This window comes from Chiloscyllium plagiosum, unplaced genomic scaffold, assembly GCF_037043375.1.
Source record: "Chiloscyllium plagiosum isolate Xiang-an unplaced genomic scaffold, Cpla_swu_hap1 HiC_scaffold_6, whole genome shotgun sequence".
Taxonomy (NCBI): Eukaryota; Metazoa; Chordata; class Chondrichthyes; order Orectolobiformes; family Hemiscylliidae; genus Chiloscyllium; species Chiloscyllium plagiosum.
In genome coordinates this window covers 125,444,301-125,459,142 of record NW_028270144.1, presented here as the reverse complement: position 1 = coordinate 125,459,142, position 14,842 = coordinate 125,444,301, and positions in this window count along the sequence as shown.

Sequence of the window (14,842 nt, the reverse complement as noted above, 5' to 3'; positions counted from 1 at the left end):
GCCCATATCCCTCTAAACCCTTCCTGTTCATATACCATTCCAGATGCCTTTTAAATGTTGTTATTGTACTAGCCTCCACCACTTCCTCTGTCAGGTCATTCCATACATGCACCACCCTCTGTGGGAAGAAGTTGCCCCTTAGGTCCATTTTATATCATTCCCCTCTCACCCTAAACCTATGCCCTCTAGTTCTGGACTCCCCCACCACAGGGAAAAGACCTTGTCTATTTAACCTGTCCACTCCCCTCATGATCTTTATAAACCTCCAACATGGCTCAGGGATGGGCAGGACTGGCAGCTTAATGTTCCAGGATACAAATGCTACAGGAAGGATAGAAAGGGAGGCAAGAGAGGAGGGGGAGTGGCATTCTTGATAAGGGATAGCATTACAGCTGTACTGAGGGAGGATATTCCCGGAAATACATCAGAGAAGTTATTTGGGTGGAACTGAGAAATAAGAAAGGGATGATCACCTTATTGGGATTGTATTATAGACCCCCTAATAGTCAGAGGGAAATTGAGAAACAAACTTGTAAGGAGATCTCAGCTATCTGTAAGAATAATAGGGTAGTTATGGTAGGGGATTTTAACTTTCCAAACATCGACTGGGACTGCCATAGTGTTAAAGGTTTAGATGGAGAGGAATTTCTTAAGTGTGTACAAGACAATTTTCTGATTCAGTATGTGGATGTACCTACTAGAGAAGATGCAAAACTTGACCTACTCTTGGGAAATAAGGCAGGGCAGGTGACTGAGGTGTCAGTGGGTGATCACTTTGGGGCCAGCGACCATAATTCTATTCGTTTTAAAATAGTGATGGAAAAGGATAGACCAGATTTAAAAGTTGAAGTTCTAAATTGGAGAAAGGCCAATTTTGACAGTATTAGGCAAGAACTTTCAAAAGCTGATTGGAGGCAGTTGTTCGCAGGTAAAGGGACGGCTGGAAAATGGGAAGCCTTCAGAAATGAGATAACAAGAATCCAGAGAAAGTATATTCCTGTTAGGGTGAAAGGGAAGGCTGGTAGGTATAGGGAATGCTGGATGACTAAAGAAATTGAGGGTTTGGTTAAGAAAAAGAAGGAAGCATATGTCAGGTATAGACAGGGTAGATTGAGTGAATCCTTAGAAGAGTATAAAGGAAGTAGGAGTATACCTAAGAGGGAAATCAGGAGGGCAAAAAGGGGACATGAGATAGCTTTGGCAAATAGAATTAAGGAGAATCCAAAGGGTTTTTACAAATCTATTAAGGACAAAAGGGTAACTAGGGAGAGAATAGGGCCCCTCAAAGATCAGCAAGGCGGCCTTTGTGTGGAGCCGCAGAAAATGGGGGAGATACTAAATGAATATTTTGCATCAGTATTTACTGTGGAAAAGGATATCGAAGATATAGACTGTCGGGAAATAGATGGTGACATCTTGCAAAATGTCCAGATTACAGAGGAGGAAGTGCTGGATGTCTTTGAAACGGGTAAAGGTGGATAAATCCCCAGGACCTGATCAGGTGTACCCTAGAACTCTGTGGGAAGCTAGAGAAGTGATTGCTGCGCCTCTTGCTGAGATATTTGTATCATCAATAGTCACAGGTGAAGTGCCTGGAGACTGGAGGTTGGCAAATGTGGTGCCACTGTTTAAGAAGGGCAGTAAAGACAAACCAGGGAACTATAGACCGGTGAGCCTGACCTCGGTGATGGGCAAGTTGTTCGAGGGAATCCTGAGGGACAGGATGTACATGTAGTTGGAAAGGCAATGACTGATTAGGGATAGTCAACACGGCTTTGTGCGTGGGAAATCATGTCTCACAAACTTGATTGAGTTTTTGAAAAAGTAACAAAGAGGATTGATGAGGGCAGAGCAGTAGATGTGATCTAAATGGACTTCAGTAAGGCATTCGACAAGGTTCCCCATGGGAGACTGGTTAGCAAGGTTAGATCTCATGGAATACAGGGGGAACTAGCCATTTGGATACAGAACTGGCTCAAAGGTTGAAGACAGAGGGTGGTGGTGGCAGATTGTTTTTCAGACTCGAGGCCTGTGACCAGTGGAGTGCCACAAGGATCGGTGCTGGGTCCACTACTTTTTGTATTTACGTAAATGATTTGGATGCGAGCATAAGAGGTACAGTAAGTTAGTTTGCAGATGACACCAAAATTGGAGGTGTAGTGGACAGCGAAGAGGGTTACCTTAGATTACAACAGGGTCTGGACCAGATGGGCCAATGGGCTGAGAAGTGGCAGATGGAGTTTAATTCAGATAAATGCGAAGTGCTGCATTTTGGGAAAGCAAATCTTAGTAGGACTTATACACTTAATAGTAAGGTCCGAGAGAGTGTTGCTGAAAAAGAGACCTTGGAGTGCAGGTTCATAGCTTCTTGAAAGTGGAGTCGCAGGTAGATAGGATAGTGAAGAAGGCGTTTGGTATGCTTTCCTTTATTGGTCAGAGTATTGAGTACAGGAGTTGGGAGGTCATGTTGCGGCTGTACAGGACATTGGTTAGGCCACTGTTGGAATATTGCAATTCTGGTCTCCTTCCTATCGGAAAGATGTTGTGAAACTTGAAAGGGTTCAGAAAAGATTTACAAGGATGTTGCCAGGGTTGGAGGATTTGAGCTATAGGTAGAGGCTGAACAGGGGCTGTTTTCCCTGGAATGTCGGAGGCTGAGGGGTGACTTTATAGAGGTTTACAAAATTATGAGGGGTATGGATAGGGTAAATATGCAAAGTCTTTTCCCTGGGGTCGGGGAGTCCAGAACTAGAGGGCATAGGTTTAGGGTGAGAGGGGAAAGATATAAAAGAGACCTAAGGGGCAACATTTTCATGCAGAGGGTGGTACATGTATGGAATGAGCTGCCAGAGGAAGTGGTGGAGGCTGGTACAATTCCAACATTTAAGAGACATTTGGATGGGTATATGAATAGGAAGGGTTTGGAGGGATATGGGCCGGGTGCTGGCAGGTGGAATTAGATTGGGATGGGATATCTGGTCGGCATGGACAGTTGGACCGAAGGGTCTGTTTCCATGCTGTACATCCCTCTGACTCTAAGCCGTTACCAGTGACTGTTTGGAGTAGCCATCTCTCTCGTATTACCACCAGTCCCTATTTATTTTGCAGGAAATACCACCTCTAACTTCTTTGCTATTTGCCTTACCTTTATCTTTGTTTCATCTTCCAAACTATTCTACATTCCTTATCTGCAGAATGGTCTCAGCTTCTTCCAAAGCCACCTTACTTTCTGAGTATGAGAAACCCGACATCTGTTCCTTTGATCTTTTCTCAGATTACCTTAACTCCATTTACAAAGCAGGAGTAGTTTCTCTCTTCAAGACAAAGCTGGGTGGGAGGCTGAGCTGTGAGGAGGATGCAGAAATGCTTCTCTGTGATTTAGACTGAGTGAGTGAGCAAATTAATGTAAAACAATGCATAATGTGGATAATGAGGTTCTGCACTTTGATAGAAATGTGTTGCTGGAAAAGCGCAGCAGGTCAGGCAGCATCTAGGGAACAGGAGAATCGACGTTTCGGGCATTAGCCCTTGCGTCGATTCTCCTGTTCCCTAGATGCTGCCTGACCTGCTGCGCTTTTCCAGCAACACATTTCCATCTCTGATCTCCAGCATCTGCAGACCTCACTTTCTCCTCTGCACTTTGATAGCAAACATAGGAAAGCAGGGGGAGGTACAATCAAACTGAGGTATTACGTGCACCAGTCACTGAGAGTAAGCATTGCAGATATAGCAGGTGCTGAAGAAGGTAAATGGTACGTTGGCCTTCATTGCGAGAGAACATAGAACACATGAACACAGGACACAGACAAGTACAGCACCAAACAGGCACTCCAGCCCACAATGTTGTGCCAAGGATTAATCCTAATCTAAAATAAAATAACCTAACCTACGCACCCCTCAATTCACTGCTGTCCATGTGCATGTCCAGCATTCGCTTAAATGTCCCTAAAGACTCTGCTTCCTCCACCACCGCTGGCAACGCGTTCCATGCATTCACAACTCTCTGTGTAAAGAACCTACCTCTGATGTCTCCTTTATACCTTCCCCCTAACACCTTAAAACTATGGCCCCTTGTGGCAGTCAATCCTGCCCTGGGGAAAAGTCTCTGGCTATTGATTCTATCTATCCCTCTCATTACCTTGTACACCTCGATCAGGTCACCTCTCTTCCTCCTTCTCTCCAGAGAGAAAAGTCCGAGCTTAGTCAACCTCTCTTCATAAGACAAGCCTTCCAGTCCAGGCAGCATCCTGGTAAACCTTCTTTGCACCCTCCCCAAAGCCTCCGCATCTTTCTTATAATAGGGCGACCAGAAGTGGACACAATATCCCAAGTGTGGTCTCACCAGAGTCTTGTAGAGCTGCAGCAAAACCTCGCAGCTCTTAAACTTGATCCCCCTGTTAATGAAAGCCAAAACACCATATGCTTTCTTAACAATCCTATCCACTTGAGTGGCAACTTTGAGGGGTCTATGCACTAAATACAGGTGAGGTGCCGGAGGACTGGAGGGTTGCTCATGTTGTCCCCCTGTACAAGAAGGGTAGTAGGGATATTCCGGGTAACTACAGACCAGTGAGCCTGATGTCAGTGGTGGGGAAGTTGCTGGAGAGAGTACTGAGAGATAGGATCCATTTATATTTAGAAAAGAATTAGCTTATCAGTGATAGGCAACATGGTTTTGTGCGGGGGGGGATCATGCCTTAGCAACTTACCAACTTACCAACTTCGAGGAAGTGACCAAGTTGTTAGATGAAGGAAGGGCTGTTGATGTCATATACATGGACTTTAGTAAGGCGTTTGATAAGGTTCCCCATGGTAGACTAATGGAGAAAGTGAAGTCAGATGGTGTGCAGGGTGTTCTAGCTGGGTGGATAAAGAACTGGTTGAGTAACAGGAGACAGTGAGTAGTAGTTGAAGGGTGTTTCTCAAAATGGAGAAAGGTAACCAATGGTGTTCCACAGGGATCAGTATTGGGGCCACTGTTGTATGTGATATACATAAATGATCTGAAAGGGAGCACTGTTGGTTTGATCAGCAAGTTTGCAGATGACACAATGATTAAAAATCACACAACACCAGGTTATAGTCCAACAGGTTTAATTGGAAGCACACTAGCTTTCGGAGCATTGCTCCTTCATCAGTCCAACACTGGCATCTCCAAATCATGACACAAAGGTTGGTGGAGTAGCGGAAAGCATAAGGGACTGTCAAAGAAAACTGGAGAATACAGATCGACTGGAGAGTTGAGCGGAAAAGTGGCAGATGGCTTTCAATCCAGACAAATGTGAAGTGATGCATTTAGGCAAGACTAATTCTGGAGCGAATTATACAATGAATGGAAGAGCCTTGTGAAAAGTTGATGGGCAGAGAGATCTGGGAGTGCAGGTCCATTGTACCCTGAAGGTTGCTGCACAGGTGGATAGAGTGGTCAAGAAGGCATATAGTATGCTTGCCTTCATTGGACAGAGTATTGAGTATAAGAGCTGGCAAGTCATGTTAAAATTGTACAAGTTATTGGTTCGGCCGCATTTAGAATACTGTGTACAGTTCTGGTCGCCACATTACCAAAAGGATGTGGACGCTTTGGAGAGGGTGCAGAGAAGGTTTACGAGGATGTTGCCTGGTATGGAAGGTGTTAGCTATAAAGAGAGGTTGAGTAGGTTAGGTTTATTTTCACTAGAAAAAAGGAGATTGAGGGGGCACCTGATTGAGGTTTACAAAATCATGAAGGGTATAGACAGGGTGGATAGAGACAAGCTTTTTCCCGGGGTGAAGGATTCAATAATGAGAGGTCATGCTTTCAAGTTGAGAGGTCGAGAGTTTAAGGGGGATAACACATGATAAGTACTTCACACAGAGGGTGGTGGGCGTTTGGAACGCGTTGCCAGTAGAGATGGTAGAGGCAGGTACGGTAGATTTATTTAAGATGCGTCTGGACAGATGCATGAGTGGGTGTGGAGCAGAGGGATACAGATGCTTCGGAATTGACCGACAAGTTTAGACAGTACATTTGGATCGGCTCAGGCGTGGAGGGCCGAAGGGCCTGTTCCCGGGCTGTAAATTTTCTTTGTTCTTCTTTTGTTCTTTAAACACCAAGATCCCTCTGTTCCTCCACACTGCCAGGAATCCTGTCTTTAATCCTATATTCAGCATTCAAGTTCAATCTTCCAAAATGCATCACTTCACATTTATCCAGGTTGAACTCCATCTGCCATTTCTCAGCCCAGCTCTGCATCCTGTCAATGTCGCATTGCAGCCTGCAACAGCCCTCAATACTATCAATGGCACCGCCGATCTTTGTGTCATTGGTAAATTTCCTAACCCACCCCTCAACCTCCTCATCCAAGTCATTTATAAAAACTACAAAGAGCAGAGGCCCAAGAACAGAGTCCTGCGGGTCACCACTCAACACTCACCTCCAGCAGAACACTTTCTATCTACAACCACTGTCTGCCTTCTGTCAGCCGGCCAATTCTTAATCCAGACAGCCAAATCTCCCTGTATCCCATACCTCCTGACTTTATGAATGAGCCTACCATGGGGAACCTTATCAAATGCCTTGTTGAAGTCCATATACACTACATTCACTGCTTCACCTTTGTTGACTTATCATATCATCTCCTCAAAGAGGTGGCACAGTGGTTAGCATTGCTGCCTCACAGCGCCAGGGACCCGGGTTCAATTCCCGCCTCAGGCAACTGTCTGTGTGGAGCTTGCACATTCTCCCCATGTCAGCATGGGTTTCCTCCGGGTGCTCAGGTTTCCTCCCACAGTCCAAAGATGTGCAGGTTAGGTGAATTGGCCATGCTAAATTGCCCGTAGTGTTAGGTGCATTAGTCAGAGGGAAATGGGTCTGGGTGGGTTACTCTTCAGCGGGTCGGTGTGGACTTGTTGGGTGGAAGGGCCTGTTTCCAAACTGTAAGTAATCTAATCTAATCTTAAGAACTCAATATGATTTGTGAGGCATGACCTGCCCCTCACAAAGCCATGCTGACTGTTTTTAATCATGCTCTGCTTTTCCAAATTGTCATAAATCCTATCCCTCAGGATTCTTTCCAAAACCTTGCTTACCACAGAAGTAAGACTGACTGGTCTGTAATTGCCAGGGATTTCCCTATTACCCTTCTTGAAAAGTGGAACAACATTCGCTTCCCTCCAATCCTCTGGTACGACTCCTGTGGAGAGTGTGGAAGCAAAGATCTTCGCCAGTGGCTTAGCAACCTCCTTTCTCGCTTCCCGGAGCAGTCCAGGATAAATCTGGTCTGGCCCTGGGGACTTGTCAATCTTAATGTTTTCCAAACTTTCCAGCATATCAACTTCATCAAGCTTGATCTGTTCAAGCCTGTTTCCCAGCTGCTCAAAGTTCTTATTCACAACAATGTCTCTTTCCTTAGTGAAAACTGAAGCAAAAAACTCATTTAGGGTTTCCCCTATCTGCTCAGACTCCATTCACATGTTCCATATGCAATCCCTGACCAACCCTACCTTCTCTCTGAGCATTCTCTTATTCCTCATGTACAAGTAAAATGCCTTTGGGTTCTCCCTAATCCTTCCTGGCAAGCCTTTTCATGTCCCCTCCTGGCTCTCCTCAGTTCATTTCTGAGCTCCTTTCTAGCAAGCCTGTAATCCTCTAAAGCTGTGCTAGATCCTTGCTTCCTCCACCTTACGTAAGCTGCCTTCTTCCTTTTGATGAGAAGCTCCTCAGTTCTCGTCATCCAAGGTTCTTTAATCTTACCCCTTCTTACCTGTCTCAGAGGAACAAATTTGTGCATCACTCGCAACAACTGCTCCTTAAACAGTCTCCGCATATCTGCTGTGCCCTTTCTGTGGAACAATTGCTGCCAATCTATACTTCCCAACTCCTGTCGGATAATATCATAATTTCCTATCCCCCAAATAAATATATTCCCATGGTAACCACTCCCTTCCCTCTCCAAGGCTATGGTAAATGTGAGGCAGTTATGGTCACTGTCTCCCACCACGAGATCTGACACCTGGCTTGGCTCATTACCGAGCACCAAATTCCCTCATCGGCCTGTCTACATACTAAGTAAGGAAACCCTCCTGAACACACATGACAAAAACGGCTCCAACCAAACCATCTGCACTAAGGAGGTTCCAGTCGATATTGGGAAAGTTGAAGTCACCCATAACAACATTCCTGCTACAGCTGCATTTTTTCCAAAATCTGCCGGCCTATGAGTTCTTCAATCTCCCTCCTGCTGTTAGGGGGTCTGTAGAAACTCCCAGTGAGGTGGCTGCTCCCTTGCTGTTCCAAACTTCCATCCATATTGACTCAGTAGACAATCCTTCCTCGACAACCTTGGTTTCTGTAGCTGTGGTGCACTCTTGAGTATTTGAGTACAGGAAGAAAGATGCCTTACTGCAACTGTACATGATCTTGGTGAGACCATACCTGGAGTATTATGAACAGTTTTGGTCTCCTTATCAGAGGAAGGATGTTCTGATTATGGAGAGAATGCAGCAAAGGTTTACCTGGGATGTCAGGATTGATGTATGAAGAGAGACTGGATGGAATCTGGTGAACCATATTCACAGAGTTTCGAAGAATGAGGAAGGATCTCATAGAAACCTATAAAGGTCCAACAGGATTAGACAGGGGTAAATGCAGGAGGGATGCTCCTGATCACCAGTGAGTCCAGAACCAGGGGTCACACTCTAAGGATACGGGGTAGGTCATTTAAAATTGTGATAAAAAGAAATATCTTCACCCAGAGATTGGTGAGTCTGTGGAATTCTCTGTCACAGACAATGGTTGAGACCAAACATTACATGTTTTCAAGAAGGAGTTGGATACAGTTCTTCAGACGATCAAAGTATGTGGGAGAAAGCAGGAACAGGGGACTGAGCTGGATGATCAGCATTATCATATTGAATGGGGGAGTAGGCTCTAAGGGTGGAATGGCCTATTTCAGCATCACGGCATGGTACAGCAACTGCTCTGTCCCAGATTGCAAGAAATTACAGAGAGTTGTGAACACAGCCCAGGCCATCACGAGGAACAGCCTTCCATCCACTGACTCCACCTACACTTCCCACTGCCTCGGGAAAGCAGCCAGCATCATCAAAGACCCCTCCCACCCTGGTTATACTCTCATCCACCCTCTTCCATCTGGCAGAAGATGCAAAAATTTGAAAACATGTACCAACAGATTTAAGAACAGCTTCTTCCCCGCTGTTATCAAACTTCTGAACAGACCTCACATAAATTAGATTGATCTTCTTCTGCACGTTCCCTGCAGCTGTAACACTATATCCTGCATTCTGTTCCGTTACCCTGATGTACTTGGTATGGTATGGTTTGTCTGGATAGCACGAAGAACAATACTTTTCACTATTTTTTTTCATTCACAGGATGAGGGTGTTGCTGGCTCAACCGGCATTTTTTGCCCATTCTTAATTACCCAGAGGGCAGTTAAGAGCCACCTGCATCGCTGTGGGTCTGGAGTCACATGTAGGCCAGACCAGGTAAGGACGGCAGATTCCTTTTATGAAAGAAACTGCTGTCGGGTGAGCAGCAGTTAAGTTTTGAGAAATGGTGATCGGAGCAGAGAGCACCACCAGCTTCAATTTAGTATTAAACATGTTTGACATTTAGAACCTAGACTCCTTCAGTGTGGAAACAGGCCCTTTGGCCCAACAAGTCCACACCAACCCTTCGAAGAGAAACCCATCCAGACCCATTCCCTTATTTCTCTACATTTACCCCTGACTAATGCACCAAACACTACAGGCAATTTAGCATGGCCAATCTACCTAAGCTGCACATCTTTGGACAGTGGGAGGAAACCAGAGCACCCAGAGGAAACCCACGCAGGCAGGGGGAGGATGTGCATGGAGGGGTACCGAAACATCGGTTGAAGCAGGCAGCAGTACATGTTAATCAGCAGGAGGTTTCCTTGCCCATGTTTGACCTGACATCTCAAGACTTTGTCCACAGCCAGCTTTGAGGAACTCCAGGGTAATTCTCTCACTGTTGTATCCCACTGCACCACCACCTCTGCTGGGTCTGTCCTGCCAGTGGGACAGGACATATCCAGGGATCGTGATGGTGGAGTGTGGGACATTGTCTGTAAGGTATGATTTCATGAGTACAACTATGTCAGGCTGTTGCTTGACTAGTCTGTGAGACAGCTCTCCCAATGTTGGCACTAGCCTCCAGATGTTAGTGAGGGGAACCGTGCAGGGTTGGCAGGGCTGTTTCTGCCTTTGTCTTTTCTGGTGCTGATATCAACGATTGGTGACCTGTCCCAGTTCATTCTTTTTAGAGACTTTTTATCAGTCTGATACAATGGTGTGGCTTCCTCTGCAATTTCAGAGGACATTTAAGAGTCAGCCATATTGCTGTGGGTCTGGAGTCACATGTAGACCGGGCAAGGACAAATGATATCCTGAAGGGATAGTCTAGAGGTTTAAGGCCAAACCTTTCAGCAGCAGTGTTCGACACACAGTGGGTGACAAAGGTTTGGAACTGTCTTGCACAAGTTGTTTGTGTTAAATCTGAGATAGATTTTGTTAAACAAAAGTTTTTTAAAAAATTCTCTTGTGGGACATGGGTATCGCTGGCTGGGCCAACATTTATTGCTCGTCCCTCTTGCCCCATGAGAAGATGGAGGTGAGTTGCCTTCTTGAACCACTGCAGTCCATATGCTGTGGGTTGACCCACAATGCCCTGAGGGAGGGAGCTCCAGTGTTGTTAAGGGGTAATATGCAAAGGCAGACAAATGGAGTTAGGTCACAGTTCAGCCATGATCTCATTGAATGGCAGAACAGGCTCGAGGGGCTGAATGGCCAACTCCTGTTGCTCTGTTCCTATAACCCTTCCATAAATTGCATTAGTGCACCAGATGGTTTTGTTCAAAGTAGTTGGGAATGGTTTAATGGCCACCATCAAACCAGCTTGAACACTGACATTCAAATTCACTCAACTTCAACTGTCAGATTTGAACCCATGGTACCAGAGCTTAAGCTAATGGATTCCATCAGACACCCAGCATCTCCCTGAATAATATCATCACTCCTATGGTGTCACTGGGACTTTGCGAGTCCTGAGGTTGTAAAGGGCACTGCACAAAGTGTTTTTCTTAAGTCAGTGGGAGAGAATTCCAGATTTTGGGAAAGTGCCTATCGGATCACAATAATGCATTGTGGCTGTGCAGCTGGAAAAAGAAACAGTGATGGGTTTTGCAGCATTAGCAGGGCAGGCTGAGGACCGGCTTGTACAATAGATGTGGGTGGAAGGGGATTCCAGGAGGCCTGCATCCAGCTTCTGCCACGTAGCACAGATCAGGATGAGGGCGGGAGAGAGAGAGAGAGAGAGACAGAGAGAGACACACACAGCTACAGTGAATGAGACAAGACCATGAAATCTTTCACAACGCTGCCAAGACTGAGCTCTGTCAAAAGTACAAATACTACCAGTAAAAGCAGACAAACTTTTTTATCTTTGCCTGTTCGCAATCTGAACTATCTAGTTCAGATGCAAACTTAAAAATACTAGGAATTTGATATCTCGCTCTACTTAAAACCTATTCCTATATTTTAGTATGTAAGTAATTTATTGGACACGTATTTGTGATTAACATGAAAACTGAGGTGAAATGTATTAATTCATAAAACATTAGGAATACAGAATTCCATAGTCCTGCAATCACTGAAATCCTCCTCCCACCCAATCACAAGTCAGAGTTAAATCTTATTGGGACGTCAAGCAGATCCTGATGGTTTCTGGGTCCTAAAGAGTCTCTTTAACATCAGGAAAAGGGAGCAACTGGGGTTGGAAGCAAGCGTCAATTTGAAAAGAAAATTAAAATCTGACAAGATGTTTCCCAACATGTTATATGAAGTTAATTTGACTCACAAGAATAATTTACTCCAGGAAAAATTTACATCGGATCATATTGAAACATAGGAACAGGAATAGGCCATTCAGCCCTTCTGTGGCCTAACTCCATATACCTGCCTTTGGCCCATATCCCTTAATACATTTGCTTAACAAAAATGGATCTCTCTCAAACTTAAAATTAACAACTGACCTCTCTATGGAAGAGAGTTCCAAACCTCTCCCACCCTTTGTGGGTGGAATTCCTAACATCTCTCCTGAACAGTCTGGCCCTAATTCTCAGACAATGCCCGAGTTCTAGAATCCCCAACCAGTAGAAAGAGTTTATCTTTATCTACCCTGCCTTTTCCTGTTATTATCTTGACAACTTTGATCAGATTACCCCTTAACCTTCACAATTCTAGATCCCTGCCTTTCACATACCTAAAAAAAAGAGTGAGGGAGAGAGAGAGAGGGACATAGAGGGGAGGGAGGGAGGGGGAGTGAGAGGGAGGGAGTTGGAGAGGGAGGAAGAGATGAAAGGAGAGAGAGAAGGAGGGAGAGAGGGAGGAAGGGAGAGAGGGAGGGAGGGAGGGAGAGAGAGGGGGAGGGAGAGGGGGAGGGAGAGAGGGAGGGATGCTGCCTGACCTGTTGTGCTTTTCCAGCACTGCACTCTTTACTTACGAACAGCTATTTTATATCGTAATGTATTGAGTTCTGACTTGTGCACAAATCAACTTCCAAATGTACACAGAAACGCAACCCTTTTGTAACCTGGGGACTGTCTGTATATATGCATTGTACCTAAGCACCATTATGTGCAGTCTGTGTTTTGTATTTATATTTGCATTGGTAATATGTAAATATATGTGTAAATGTGTACGTTCAGTGTATTTGTGTCTTTTGTCTCTGCCCTTCTCTTGAACCCTATCAGTCTTGTTCTTTGGTGAGTTGTATATCTTCCATTCCTCACAGTCACCATTACTGAGATTACCTTTCAACTCCTGATATATTGTTGACTGATTTTAAATTCCGCTAGTTGTCCCCATCTCTCCAGAACATTGAACCCAGCCTCTAGATCTCTGGATTAGAAGTCCAGTGAGATTATTGTATCCACTAGTTGCCCTAGAGAAGGTTATGGCAGTTACCTTATTGAACTGCTGGAATGTCTGTTGTGTAGGTATATCCATAATGCTGCAGTTAGCTTAGTTGGCTGGTTGTCTGTTTTGCGATGTAGTCATACCACCAGCATAGATTCAATTCTACGCTGATTGAGGTGAGCACAAAGAAGTCGCTTCTCAACCTCACCTGAGGCGTGGTGACCCTTGGGTTAAACCACCACCAATCATCTTTCTTTAACAAGAGAATAGGCCACTTTACCTTTACCTTGGAAGGGTGTTTCAGGATTTTGACCCAGTGACACTGAATGCATGGCAATGTATTTCCAAGTCAGGATCATAGAATTCATATAATTCCTACAGCGTGGAAACAGACCATTTGGCCCAACAAGTCCACATCAACCTTCTGAAGAGAAACTCACCCAGACCCATTCCCTTACCCTATTACTCTACATTTCACATGACTAATGCACCTAACTTACACACCGCTGAACACCATGGGCAACTTCACACGCTGCTATTTCCAGTGAAGACGAGATGGTCACAAGGTGATTTAATTGTGGCTTTTGGGAAATATGATGGCTTTAAAGAAGTGTCAAGGAAATTCAATTGCTTCATGGTGGGAAATAAATGCTGAGATTCCATCGAGTTAAATTGTGACTGTGGCAAATAGTAAAATTTGGAGTCTTTTTCTTTAGTAAAGGGATGTATGAGCATGGAAGTATTTTCCCACATAGACCAATACATTATTTGTAAAAGGTTAGGTGATTGTTCAAAATGCAGAAAGAAAAATGATTTGGATGTGAACATAGGAAGGATAGATTGCAAATGACTCCAAAAATTGGAGGTGTAGTGGACAGCGAAGAAGGTTACCTCAGAGTACAACGAGATCTTGATCAGATGGGCCAATGGGCCAAGGACTGGCAGATAGAGTTAATTTAGATAAATGTGAGGTGCTGCATTTTGGAAAGGCAAATCAGGGCAGGACTAATACACTTAATGGTAAGGCCCTGGGGAATGTTGTTAAACAAAGAGACCTCCTTGTTAACAAGAGTGTAGGTTGAGTCATAGTCAGATAAGATAATGTATAAGCCATTTGGTATGCTTTCCTTTACTCTGGAGGCAGGAAACATGTTTCTGCTGATGGGTGAGTGCTAAACCAGAGGACACAGCTTAAAAATACAGAGTAAACCATTTAGGACCAGTGATGAGGAGAAATTTCTTCACCCAGAGAGTGGTGGCTGTGTGGAATGCTCTGCCCCAGAGGGCAGTGGAGGCCCAGTCTCTGGATTCATTTAAGAAAGAGTTGGATAGAGCTCTCAAGGATAGTGGAATCAAGGGTTATGGAGATAAGGCAGGAACAGGATATTGATTAAGGATGATCAGCCATGATCATATTGAATGGTGGTGCAGGCTCGAAGGGCAGAATGGCCTATTCCTGCACCTATTGTCTATTGCATTGAGTCATGTTGCGACTGTACAGGGCAACCTTAGGCCACTTTTGGAATACTATGGACAATTCTTCCTCCTATTGGAACAATGTTATGAAACTTGAAGAAGATTTACAAGGATGTTGCCAGAGTTGGAGGGTTAGAGCTATTGGAAGAGGTTGAATAGGTTGGGGCTGTTTTCCCTGGAGCGTTGGAGACTGAGGGGTGACCTTATAGAGGATTATAAAATCATGAGGGACATGGATAGGTTAAATAGACAAGGTCTCTTCCTGGGATGGGGGAGTGTTGAACTAGAGGGTATAGCGTTTAAGGTGAGATGGGTAACGATTTAAAAGGAACCTAAGGGACAACTTTTTCACACAGAGGGTGGTGCGTGTATGGAGTGAGCTACCAGAGGAACTGGTGGAGGCTGGTACAATTACAGCATTTAAAAG